Source organism: Colias philodice, chromosome 11, assembly GCF_061535455.1.
Source record: "Colias philodice isolate Cphi_HAF_F1 chromosome 11, ilColPhil1 Martin Lab GWU primary, whole genome shotgun sequence".
Lineage (NCBI taxonomy): Eukaryota > Metazoa > Arthropoda > Insecta > Lepidoptera > Pieridae > Colias > Colias philodice.
This window is the reverse complement of record NC_143096.1, coordinates 7,238,179-7,252,777: the sequence shown is the minus strand read 5'-3', so window position 1 is coordinate 7,252,777 and position 14,599 is coordinate 7,238,179. Positions and strand designations below refer to the sequence as shown.

The 14,599-nt window shown below is 32.4% G+C and overlaps 1 protein-coding gene across 5 annotated transcripts in view; it reads left to right on the top strand.

Moving 5' to 3' along the window:
* dnc (phosphodiesterase dunce) overlaps positions 1 to 14,599 on the top strand; it is a 264,431-nt gene that overhangs the window by 112,529 nt on the left and 137,303 nt on the right. The gene's annotated exons all lie outside the window — the stretch shown is intronic.

The window sequence follows — 14,599 nt, the reverse complement described above, 5'->3', positions numbered from 1 at the left end:
CGACATAATTTAAAGGACATTTTATGTGGAAAATTTACCTATACACCAGGGTAGATAATTTTTGAAACAAAAAAAAATCGCAGTAGGATGAAACCCATTAGAAAAGGATATGATAAAAATGTAAGGAAAAATAAATTACGGTCAATCGGAGTTCGGGAAGTGGGAGGGGGGGAGCTTTTAAGAGAAAAAAATGGTTTCTCTCGATTTCTCGATAATAATAACACCTGCTAATTTTTTTCTACATATTTTAATTGTACAGACATCACTTTTCCACAATTTTATTATATGTATTGATGATGATGATTGAGATTATAACACTCTTAGTCCGTTTTAATTTTTATTCACCCGCATCAGTGCCACCTAAAAAATCTTTATATATCGAAATTCGAGCAAAGTTAAGAAAATGAGAAATAAGAGTTCTCAAGGATCGTTAGAGATAAGAGGCTTACTATTGACCGAAAACAACATGTGTTATGCCGAACCTGAAACCGCTTCACAACGAGAATTGCGGCTCACAGCTGACCGCGAACGGCATGTACTATCCTGTGAGACCGAAACCTTCACTGAGGGTATATATAACGTCTCACAGCTGATCGCAAATGGCATATTGTACTATCCCGTGAGACCGAAACCCTCACTGAGAGGGAATTACGTCTCACAGCTGATCACGATCGTCATATTTTATCTCGAGAATTCTGAAACTTTTACTCAATATGAAGACCGTTTGACAAATAATAGGGTGCACCATAATATTATTCGATCTCTCGAAGATGAACATGAGCATAAGCAATGACTAGAGTAGGGACGCGAATATTACCATTATTTGAGACAAGAACGATTAATAAGTTTGTTTAATGAAAGATTAAGAATTGAAACTATTGGTCTCTTTAAACGAACGAACGAACTTTAGACGAATAGCGAGAGGCCCGTCTTATTGCAGACAGATTTCGACATAGTCTTAATGACTTAGAGGTAAACATAGAAGATCAATCTACAAATTCGGTGGTGTGGTCCGACAAAATAATATAAAAGTGGGTTTGCTTATAACCTCACAATTGATTACAGATCATCTTCTGTATAGGCGATATTAACGTAGTATGTTCTTTTTGTAATGCTTTAAAGTGGAGTAAGGAGTCGGCTTTCGTTTGAAGATACGCCGGAACCTTTGAAATCACTACTTTTAAGTTTTAGAGGAACATGTGCAATCTAAACAGTTCTTAGACAATATTAGCTCTTATAGTATTGCGTTTTAAATGATCCTTTGGTGCTCAACAATTATCAGATGCTCCTTTCATTCTTACTTTTAAGATACAAGGTCAAGTTTATCATTTGATAGGATCCCTTTTGCCTGAAGGCCAACCTAAGTTTCTTTAAATATATTTTGTATTCGACTACGACGAATAATCGAATACAAGAAATCAATATTTCTCGAATTTAAAACTGAACTCATTTCACAATTTTAGAACATGTTAATTCATCAGGTTAATCCGTATATATGCGTTTTAAATCGATATTAGAAGCTTTTCCTCAAGATGGTGATATTAATATAAAATTGGTATAAATGCCGATAGACGGAAGTCTATCAGCACTCAGGAATTCCCTGAGCGTGTTATAACGCCCAGGCCGCAGTATTACAATTTTTCCTACAGTAGGGCGACGAATGTATTTTCGCATAGCAACGGAGGGGAACTCGTGGGGGGTAAAGTGACGCGGGCCACGTACCACAAACATGTTTAGTTTGTGGTACCGAGCGCGAAAGAAAGTCATCGTGTTTTTAGTAAAGTTACTATGTAAACTAACGTAATTTATTACTTAGGTACCTACATATTCTATAATGGTGCGCTCAAACTGTTAATCTACATTTAATTTAGATTATTATTTTAATTACTAAGAAATGTAGAATTTAAATCACATTCATTCATGTTTTCCTCAGATATTCGATGTCTATGATTTTCGATGATTTTAAAATTTTCTTATCAGAGTATTCAATTTTAATGTAGTTAAATTTTATAAGAGACAATTAAGAACATTCAAAAATAAAGTGTCACGTATTTTTTTTAAACGACGAATGACGAAAAACGACCGAATCGCGGACGAAGTCGCGGGCAACAGCTAGTAATTTAAATATAAAAAGTTTAAAATACATCACAATTGTCTGTTTCTTTTAAGTGTTCCTTTTTGAATGGTTTTTTATAATTATTTGTATGAAACTTTTAACTGTGTTTACGTTCTTAACCGCAACTAAAATGTCACGTGTGAGACAACTTGAATTTTAATGACTGCTCATGTATTTTTTCACGCGCAGGTATCTAAACAAAATAAAGTAGTATATATTACTGTTTTTGTTCTTATTAACATTTATAAAAAGTGGAATTAATTATTTATAAAACAACTTTTACTGTGTTAACGTAAAAAATAAATAGCCCGAATTAGTTACGTCGCTGTAAAAAACATTTCTAAGGAAACTAAATTACAACCACTATGCACATATTTTTTAAACATGAGAATTTATTAAGTCGTGGAAGTGATACCATTCAATATAATATCCTTGAATGTATTTCTTTGATCCTACTAGGTAATAGTTATTGACAGCCATAGAGCGTACAGACGTATGCTTGTAATAAAGCGACACAGTCACGTAGCAGTGGGATCCATTCCCTCAATCTCAGGCCATATAATCCCTCCCATAATGCTTGCGAAAAATATTTAATCCCTCTGAGGATATTGACAGTCAACAAAGATATTTCTAAGCATAGTATTGCTGTGTAAATTGTTCCGCGTAAAACGTGAATATCAGGAATGAATAAAAATCGAGGCTTTTTCTTTGTTACTCTATGACTTTTGTGGAATTTTATGGTATCCTAGCGTCATTTGTACCGCTTTGTTTTATTTTATAAATATCTGAATTTGCTGTTCAAATACAAACTCACAAAATGCACCCCACTCTCCTTTTTATATTTTTATTGTACCAAATTGATTAAATATCTAAATTAATAAAGTATTATACTTTCTGTGGTACAACATGAGCTTCGATCAATCGCATCTTTCACGTGTGCGTGCACTATATCCACACATAGAGTGCTATGTGTGGATAGTATGGATAGTATGGAGGATACAGTGGTATCCTCCATACTATTGCTTTAATACTATCGAAAGACGATGAATTTCAGCATCAAATTACATTTCCTTTTTCAGAGGCCCGCTCCCTGATGAGACAGTTCCCAATGTCCGAATATATTACCATGCAATGATAACCGACTAACATGAATATATCGTTTCGGATTCCATGTTTTATGTATGACCTCCATCAATTCGTTGTACCGCGATCGAAGGTTGCAACAAGTAAATAATTCTGAAGAAAGACCATGAGGTAGATGTACTAAAACTGTCAATCTAGCTTTACAAATTGTCATTTGACGTTTTTTACTATCTCAGTAAGCACTTAACTAATCGGTTTTTCGAGAGGAAAACGCGTAATACTGTTATTAATTACATCTTTCTGTTGTTATCTTATTCCCTTAGACTTTAGAGTAAAACTCTTTTATTGATTTTGAAAATAAAATATATTTGTATTTCTGTACTGTAAATACACTATAATCTTTAATTAGATTAGGTCTACCCACTTTTAAGTAATTTATAAAAACTAATAGAAGAAAATGAGATAATTATGTTTAGGCATTTTGATTAGGTCGATTTGGTTTTGTAAGCAAAATTGCATGATTATCTAATTATGACTTTTTAATTCAAAAATCAATTTGCATCATACTGTTAGCTCATTCAGTATTCTTCTCAGCTGAACAGTATCGAAATTTGTAGTTTCTTATTTACTCATGAGAAGGCTACTTGGGTATTCATTATTCATGAAGTTGTCCCCACGTCTAGATCAAATTGTGTTGTGTCTCATGTAACAACGGATAGGGAATTCAAATTTTCGCGCAATACATCTACAGACTATACTTTAACATATAACTTGCTATTACCGATATTATTATTCCAGCTATATTTTCAGGTCCTTCCAATTTCAATCCAGATTTAGTTTTTTAATCAGTTATAATATAACAAAATACTTATAATGTAATTAATCGAGTTTTTACTACATTGGAAAAGATCTAAAATTACTTATACATTTTTGCCAATGCATTATTTGGTTTATAACTACTAATCTTCTTCTTATATATAAAAATGAATCGCAAAATGTGTTGGTAAGCGCATAACTCGAGAACGGCTGAACCGATTTCGATAATTCTTTTTTTATTATATTCCGTGAAGTACGAGGATGGTTTTTATGTAGAGAAAACGTAAATATGTACCACGGGCGAAGCCGGGGCGGACCGCTAGTTATGTATAAAACTCTCTAATCAGTGTGATAGATCCTTATTATATGCTTTGTGAAAATAATCTCTTAGGTCAAACAGACAATCTGAAACATTTTGTGAACTGCTTAATGCGATAGGGTCGAATATTCCTTTGTTTGCAAACAGAGATATTTTCGTGAATTAAAACGTTGACCTCGATATATTTGACTAAAAGAGTTTCAATTTAAAATGCAAAATCTCACTATGCTTGTCCTCGATTGTTTAAAACGTAAAATTTCTACAGTGCGTTGGTTTCGTACTTAAGATATCTTGAAGGGGATGTCGATTTAATATTATTCCCATAAAATGCGGGGACCCTCAATGAGGATATCCGGATATATAGGTATTTCGTAAAATCTCCACGTTCCTCCAGCCGACTTTTCGTTGAAATAAAATCAAATTAGATGCCATGACGTTTCTTTCTACACTTGAAACTGTTCGGAACTCAATTTACAATTTTTTTTACGCTGATTCTATAAAGTGACAAAATGATTAACATAATATTTAATTTAGTAAAAATGTTTATTTTTAGAAACTAGAGTCAAGACGACAATGTATTCATCTCGTAAAAAAATCGGTGTTTTATAAATACCTATTTTATGAGATAAAATGAAATGTTGATCGAATAAATAATTAATAGGCTCAGTCGAACATAAAAAGTACGATTGCGAAATTGTAAATCCATGAGTATTGAGTATACATTTCATAAAGGAACCAAAGACGCGTGTGGTTTTGATATTGCCAAGAATACAGAAACCACTGAGAACATGATATTCGCAGGTATCTTACAGACTTTTGATTACATTCTGGTACATTTTTTTATAAATTTCATTTATTAATTTCTTAAACTCAATCATTCCTTCGTACATCAAACTACTTGAAATGAAATAGGTATATCTTTATAAACAATGAAAATGTTCATCTGAAGTAGGCAGGTAACTTAAACATACTATTTATATTCATTTTAAGTATCATCTGAATTAATTAATTACAATCTTATATATAAAAATGAATCGCAAAATGTGTTGGTAAGCGCATAACTCGAGAACGGCTGAACCGATTTCGATAATTCTTTTTTTATTATATTCCTTGAAGTGCGAGGATGGTTTTTATGTAGAGAAAACGTAAATATGTACCACGGGCGAAGCCGGGGCGGACCGCTAGTATTGTAATATTTATCAACCTACGCGTTGTATAGAAACACGAAACTTTGTTCTATAATGTAATAATATTAACCTCCAGAAACATATTCGACTTTTTACGAAATGTACGTTTGCCGATGTTGAACCAAAATTTTATAACTTTCGCTTAACCTTTGAAATGTCAGGCAGTTTCTGTTTACAGTTGCTTATTTGCGAGCACTTTGAAAAGTTTCCTTTCTTTAAATTGTTTAAAGTTTCCATACAAATTTGGTTTATAATAATTTGTAGAAGCACAGAATACAAAATAGTAGCTAAACGCTACAGAACGGACACTCTCCGCCTCCCGCCAAAATTAAACTTACCTCACCCCCGCGCGATCAGACATAAAATGGGCCATATTTTTCTGCAAGGACGATACGCAACGAAGATTGACAACATTAATCAAATTGACTTAAAGTAATTTTATTATTTTGGATTTGTGATTATCGTTTTTCGTAGAAAATGGTTAGATATTGTGCTGTTTACGGATGTATTTCATCAGAAAAACGCGAATTTTTTTTACGCTAGTCACAAATGTGCCAACCATAAAGCGTTAACACACACATTTGCAGTCTCTACAGTGTGACTGTCAAAACGATCATTTTGTATGGAGTGTCCGGGGTGTGGTAGAAGTTAACGTCTTCCCAAAAATTTTGACATTAAATTTTCGGCATCTTCCCCGTTTAAACCTATATTAATTATTCGAGAAACTTCTCGAAATTTTGGGATTCAATGGCTATGTTTATGAGTTTTCAATATGTTTAATATTAAAATAATAACATAAAAGCGGAATAAAACGGTGCATGTGTTATTTATTTACATTAAATTTATATATCGTGGTTAAAGTTTATACGTTGCGCGTTTCCGACTACCGACGGACGTGTAACTACGTAATGCCGTGTTTGTATACAAAACAAATCTTTGTTGTGGTTCTCCTGGCACGTACGATCGACCAGCCAAAACTAAACATCACAACAATAAATCTCGGAGCGTCATTAATTGCTTGTATGATTGATGTTGCATGTGTCTAGGTTACTTGTATCTGACGTTCGCTGAGTAACGGCAAAATGTTTGATACAGAATATTGCTACGAACACAGGGCCTTGCTTGCGTAAAAGTATTAATTTATTAACTTATGCAATAATCTATTATCAGATAGAAATATAAACAGATTTATAATTAAGGAATGTAGTAAAATAAAATTATAAAAAATATACGTTGTTACTTTTTTGAAGAAAGTTAGTAAGTATAGTCAGCTTACCATAATGAATAAATTTGCCAGTTCACAAAATATCTCTAGAGAAAGGAAATAGATAGAAAGCGAGATATAAGGTGGTTCTTTCCGCATATTTATTGAACTATCGCAAAAACCTTATCTTGAAGCAACTGTATTCACAATAGTAATTCATTAAAGTGAGATAATAATCATTCCGACTCTCCGGTTTCTGATGCATAGTTTTTTCATTTCATTGTTATGTCTTATTTTCATAAAATATTATGTTCAAGAAATAAATGGGCGACCCTCTTAGAGTCTAATTAAAAGCGGCTTGGAAGTGATTTACTCCTAAGACTATAATAAAAATGTCCATTTTGTCGAAGCCAGACATACCTCAACTCAAGGAAAACGCAATTTGCAGTAATAAATGGAGGGTTATTTTTGTCATATTGGAGGAATATCCTTAATATTATTCAAATGTAATAGTCACCAGCGCTATCTATGCCTATGCTTTTAGAAACTTTCTTCTTGCAAAAATGAACACTGTATTACTGAACAAAACGTTTATCAATAACTTTTTTAATTACACAAGTACTTTTCTTGGCTATTTTATAACTGATATTGAATTTAAAGTTGTTTCTTTTGTCATTCAGATTAGATGCCAGCCCTGTCCATTACGCCAAATGGCAAACCCATAACAATACAATGTAGGTGGCTTGTAATTTATGAATTGTGTAATAATTTGATTTAATAGTTAAGCTTGTGTTCAATGGCATTTTTTACGTCTGTGTAGTTATTTTGATTCAATGACGCAAATATACCGTATAGAATCATGGGAAAAAATTCGTTAATTCTTGTGTACAAATACAATTTAATAGTGATTACATAATATGTAGGTATTACTGTGACCGATACATAATTATCAATCGGTTTGTTTAATACATATTTATATATCATACCAGCCTTTTCGGAGGAGTATGGTAACTAACATTATTACACATACACGAGAATTTTTTATACATAGAGAGTATAATAATAGAATTGCAATTTTCCTGACTGATATATTATGATACTATGTACCTATAGTAGAATAAAATAATGATGGAAACATGAAAACAAAGTAGTCGTGAAGAATCAAAATAGTAAATCGTATGTCTACCAACAATTCCTCTACATCTATTCGTTACAATTATTATAACTTGAACACAACTCAAACTTTGTAAACGTAATTAAAACTAATTGTGTACAATGAATCTTAAACTTTACTAAGTTAATGAAGTCTAACTTAGTGCAACTTCTGACCTCTAAATAGTTTATAATTTAGCGATAGGTCATAGGTCAAAGTTTCAGTTTCAATATAATTGTATAGCACTGCAAAGTGTTCGTTTATTGATACCCTGTTATTATTGATGTCATTATCCACCTATCATATATTTTCATGCATGAAAAAGGTACATGTTACGTTTTTTTGCTTAGTTATCCTTGTAATATAAAATAGTGAAATATATATTAAAATTTAAGGAAACAATACAAGGGTTTCGATTTGAGGAAACCTATATCTATTTAAATATTTAAATAAAGTACATGCAACGTATTCTTTTGTAATCTAACAAGTTTACATTTAATATCATTAGTGTTCATTGTGGTGAGATTTCCTCTTGAAATTTATATTTATATGAAAAATTAGTTTCTACAAATAGTCGTGGTATTGATGTATGGTATATATGATAGTCATAACTCATACGTAACAATGTCTGAGGTTGTATTGAAAAACTATAGAGATTAATTATACAAAAAAAATCGAATAAAGACAAATAATTGAACATCGAATGTATGTCGCCTCAATTATTAATTAAAAACGATACTTATGAAAATAAAATAGGTAAGTATATTTAATGCATATGGATAAATAGTATTAATTTAATTTCGAACTGTAATCCATTATCGTTCACCTGAAACCGCACTAGCCCGATTCCGATAATACCAGTAAGGTTGGTTAATTGAGGAGCGCTTGATTATGAACAAATTAATGAATTGCTACTTGTGTGCGAATGCATCGATTGCACTAAAGCGATTCGCGTTTCCATTTATTCCATCGTGTGATGTTTATTGTTTAAATTGAAACAAAACTTGTATAAATGGAAAACCTATGTTTGTGTGAGGATATGTTTGGCTGAATTATTAACAGCAGATACAATTTTGACAACATATTTCAATGGTAGTTTTCAAAGTAATTGATAATTGTTAACGCTGCATTAAAGTCTAATTGGAGGCGAGTTTACAGAAATCATGGAAACTTATTTTAGACAAAGTACCTATATTTGTAGAAGTAAAAAGAAAGTATTGTCAATCGAGTTACGACCCATGTCGGTAAATTTACTTAAAGGGTTTCGGTTAGGAAAATAATGATAATTAATGTGGCTTTAATTGTTATTTTCAATTACGCGGTATTGTCTGCCAAACATCCTGTAACCGTCACGTACAACTATTTCGCCAACCATTTACAGTTAAAATAAGGAAAATTGTTATATTTTTATGGCAGCTGTCCTTGTCGTTACTTATATAGATTTAATAGTAATATTTGATGATCTGCGGTCGGATTATTAATACGTTAATTAACTATTACAAAGATTTAAATTTACTAAATACAAGCATATTTCTATGGTACATTATATAGAAATATGATATACCACAGAAATATGTATAGAAATATAAGCATACTAGCTTCCGCCCACGACTTTGTACGTGCATCCCCGTTTTTCCCCGTTCCCGCTAGAATGTCGGGAAATCCTTTCATAGCGGATGCCTACGTCCTAACATCTACCTGCATGCCAAATTTCAGCCCGATACGTCCAGCGGTTTGGGCTGTGCGTTGATAGATCACTATATCAGTCACCTTTGAGCTTTATACAGGGTGTACCAAAAAGTAGTGATGAACGGAAGCTGAGAGGTAGAGGACCTAGAGGGCTATCCGAATCACCCCCATGTATGTTATGCGATTTTTCGTATTTTCGGAGTTATGACGTTTTTTTCAATTTTTCACCTATCGCCGAGTACGATGATATTTTCACTCATGCTGACGTCAATGATTGCGGAAGATGCTTGATTTTTTTTGTGTGCTAAGCTGAAAGATAGGCCAATTCAGTATGGTAACATTTACTATCGTTAGATCTTTGAATGGAATAAAAAAAAGAATTAAATGGCAAGAAAGATAAAATTACCCAATATGTTCACCACTTTAAGGGCCCGTAAAAAAATAAAATCACATAAAAAAAGTTTTCCGTTTGACTTTTAAAAACTTGCTCTATCTATCAGATAGCTATCCTGAAAATTTCATTTAATTATTCAGAAGGCTTCAATCGAAAAATTTAAATCTAAATGTGGTAAGTGCAAAAATTGAATTAACTTGATGATCATTAAAACCAATAAATAGGTGTTTAATTACCAGAATTTTTTAAAATAACCCCGCTGTTGCTCAATGCAAGTGCGACATCACCGTAAAAAGTTGTCTTTTAAATGTCTGAATGCCCTTTTATCATTTTTAATGGTTTCTTCTGCTACTATGAATTTCCGGGTTATTTCGTCCAAATTGTGGCATTTTCTCAAGTAGCCGAGGTCTTTTTAGTATTCCCATTGAAACAAATCAATGGGGTTTAGGTCGAGGGACCGTGGAGGCCAGGCTTTAAGGCAGGCATCACCGGCGCATGCGCAGGCTGCAACGACCAATCCATCTTTCAGGGTATCTTTGCCCTTTAGCCTGGCCTGCACGGTCCCCGGACATAAATCCTATTGATTTTTTTCCTTGGGGATACTACAAAGACGAGAGACTGCCACAATTTGGACGAAATAACCCGGAAATTCATAGTAGCAGAAGAAACCATTAAAAATGATAAAAGGGCATTCAGACATTTAAAAGACAACTTTTTACGGTGATGTCGCACTTGCATTGAGCAACAGCGGGGTTAATTTAAAAATTTCTGGTAATTAAACACCTATTTATTGGTTTTAATGATCATCAAGTTAATTCAATTTTTGCACTTACCACATTTTGATTTAAATTTTTCGATTGAAGCTTTCTGAATAATTAAATGAAATTTTCAGGGTAGCTATCTGATAGATAGAGCAAGTTTTTAAAAGTCAAACGGAAAACTTTTTTTATGTGATTTTATTTTTTTACGGGCCCTTGAAGTGGTGAACATACTGGGTAATTTTATCTTTCTTGCCATTTAATTCTTTTTTTTATTCCATTCAAAGATCTAACGATAGTAAATGTTACCATACTGAATTGGCCTATCTTTCAGCTTAGCACACAAAAAAGATCAAGCATCTTCCGCAATCATTGACGTCAGCATGAGTGAAAATATCATCGTACTCGGCGATAGGTGAAAAATTGAAAAAAACGTCATAACTCCGAAAATACGAAAAATCGCATAACATACATGGGGGTGATTCGGATAGCCCTTTAGGTCCTCTACCTCTCAGCTTCCGTTCATCACTACTTTTTGGTACACCCTGTATATAAAGCATATTTACTAACTAAATAATGTCTGGTTATATTTTGTTTCGTCAATAGGTTCAATTATTAATATGTGAGAAACTGTTACGAAGATCGTTCTGTAAAACGCTTGTGAAGTGCATGCCTGCAGGCCATAAGACGAACTCCGTTTTTAATGTGAAGCTTTATTGCTTTTTAATAAGTATTTTTTTATGAAATAAATTATATATTATGGTTATGTAGAATTTCTTGGAAGTGTATCAAATTGTATTTCAACATCAAAAGGCTTATTTGACTAGAATTATAAGCCATGATTAGAAATAAATAAAACATCTTAAAGAATGATATTATTATGTTTATAAAAAGCTTTTTTCTCTTGTAACGCAGCTACATATTTCATTAGGTTTTTTGATCAAAGTAGGTACATAATAATGCTTAAGGATACGATGCCTCAGGGAAGATAGCCAAATTAACGATAGTACTTTATGATAAACCGATCATTATTTTTACTTATTTACAATACAAATAGAATAAATAATTAAACCACTAACAAGGAATAATATAAATCATAGGTTAAATTTCCTTGTCACGTTGTCATTATCAGGTACTATAGTTATTATCTAAGTTAATTATTACCTTCGTTGCGATACATTAACACACCTACAGCATAGAATAAATATTAATACGTTTAAATTGTGTATACGTGACATCCGACTATCTTAGTTTGTAATAATACAAAATTATATACGCACTACATCACAACAATGAATTATGCATTGCGATAAATGAACTAATTAAACCATTATTGTTCGATCATCAATAAGGAAAAAAAGCAATGAGAAGAGAACAATAATAACAATTCGCTGGTGTTGATAACACGTAGCATATTATGCAATTTATTGACCATGAGATCTTCCCTTGTAATAAAATAAACTCGCAATAAAAATGAGGGCTGGGTGTATTGCTGACGTCAACTTTGGGTTCGCCGTTTTCATGACCAGATTATTGCAAATTGTGCATAAATCGAATGTGTCACGTACCTACCGCTCGCGTTTCCAACGATATCGCATCCCATAAAACTATAGTGATAACTTCTCAAATAAATTACTTCAATATTGATTCGCAGTTATACTATACCACCCACACGTTTTGTACCTACACTTATCTGGAAGTACGAAATTATAATTATTTGCAATATGGCCTAACGCAGTCTAAATGTAACAATTAAACGATAACATAAATTTTCTGTCCTCTAATGTGCTGTGTGCGCGTGATGTATGAATATTGTTTGTACATTGTCACTGAAGTTTAATTAAACTAAATAACAGAGAATAGTACATACGATCTCGCAGTCGTCCAGATACTAATTATCGTTTTCATACAGAAGTTTCATACAGGAAAATAGATTAAAGGACTGCAACATTAAAATGGATACGTAGTTTCATCAAATCGTCATTAGGCGTCTTTATTAAAAATATTCTTTATAATTACAATTTCTATCCCAATAAGCATTAAATTTCAAAAATACCAGTCTTTGAATTTTATTTTGACATTGATGAAATATTTATTGTAAGATGATAAAACATATACTTATATATATACATATATATACTATAAATGATAAAACATATACTTAATTAAGCCGTGAGTATTTTTCAGGGCGTTGTTCGATTCAATTGTGGAGTGTGTACTGTGTATCTACTTACTAATGTAAAAAATATGTATTAAAGTCACGTAGCGTTAACTAGATATTGCAGGTACATCGTTATTGATATAGGTTATTTAAAATGCCACGTACGATATTTAACAATTGCCCGCAGTTTGCGAGGCGCCTCTTTATATTGAAATTGGTAGAGAACAGCTCAGCACAATGTTAATTGTTAATAGAGCAAATTTTGCTAAGTTGGCGACAAATAAGGGTTCAATATTGAGAACGTTTTACAAACATGAGCTAGTTTAAAATTTAAGATTAGTGCTTAATTTAAATTATGCAACATACTTGCTCTAAAAGATAAATTATGTATTATTATAGATCCATTTATAGAATAGATTTTATATTATCTTGTTGTATTAGTAAGTTTACAAAAACAAACAGGTAATTGTATTCTACCCAGTAAAGTACACACACCGAAGTGTAAATTCCAAGTTCAGCTAATAGTATGATGCGCTAATTTCCGTTTATAAGAGTGGAATTACGAGCGCCTGTCGGTATTGAATAGCAAGCGTGCGTGCACTGTGTCCGTCAGGCGCTCACGCAAACGGCAAAGGTCGCGATTTGCGATTATTCAGCCCGCCCTACCTAAGCTTTTATTGCCTCTCCAACCAAAGTGACATTGAAATAGTGACAGTGTTAAGGTCCCCGAAACCCATTTCATGATTCGGAAAGCATTTCATATTTCTTAGTGAACGATTTATTGCGTGCTTCGCTTGAAAATACTTTCAGAAAATAATAGTTTTACTTTTTTCTTATTGTTTCAATAGAAAATGTTCCATTTAATTTTTCTTTTGTATTCACTTGTAAAGGGTTCTTACAGACTTAACTACACCTTTGCGTTAAATGTTTCAATTGCCATATTGACCGTAACATGCCATTTATTTATATTATATTATTATAATAATACAAAGGAAAATACTTAATATTGTTATCATCTTTAACAATATACTATTTATTATTTATGAAAATACTTAATAATTTTGTTGACTAAAATAAGCAATACTTTTAATGAAGTTAAACGTAAAATTCATGTTTCTGTAGAAGACAGTTAATTGAACTCAAGCATTTATGTAAATGTTGATAGAATAAAATTAATCCTGAAGTAAGCTTTGTTTTACGTACAAAACCAATAACACTCGACCCTAAATGCAAATAATATACAGCCTATTTACAGTCAAGTCCATAAAATTCTATTACTTTCGCCGTTAGCGTCTGTTTTATCCAATTCCATTCTATTGGTGACGTATTTTAAATCTTAACAACAATTCAAATTGTCTTGGCTAAATTAAACAGCGAAATAACCGTAATTATAATATTTGCTAAAGCTTCATTTATTTTATTATTTTGAAACGAAAAGTTTCGAACACAATCAACGCAAATTATAAATAGCATTTAATTTAGTACTCTAAACTTTATCTTGCCTTTGCTCTTTTACAAGATTTTCTTTTATTTAAAAGAGCAGTTCATATGAAGGGATCGTATTCGATAACAACCCTTCATCACGCAACCCATAAGACGCTCGGTCAATGTTTAGGGTATTATTTTGTACAAATAGCAAGCTACAGCGTTCTTATAAGAAAATGTTATCTATACGTAGCCCTGGGGCAGGGTCGGGTCGCTCTCCGTCAGTGGGGGCCT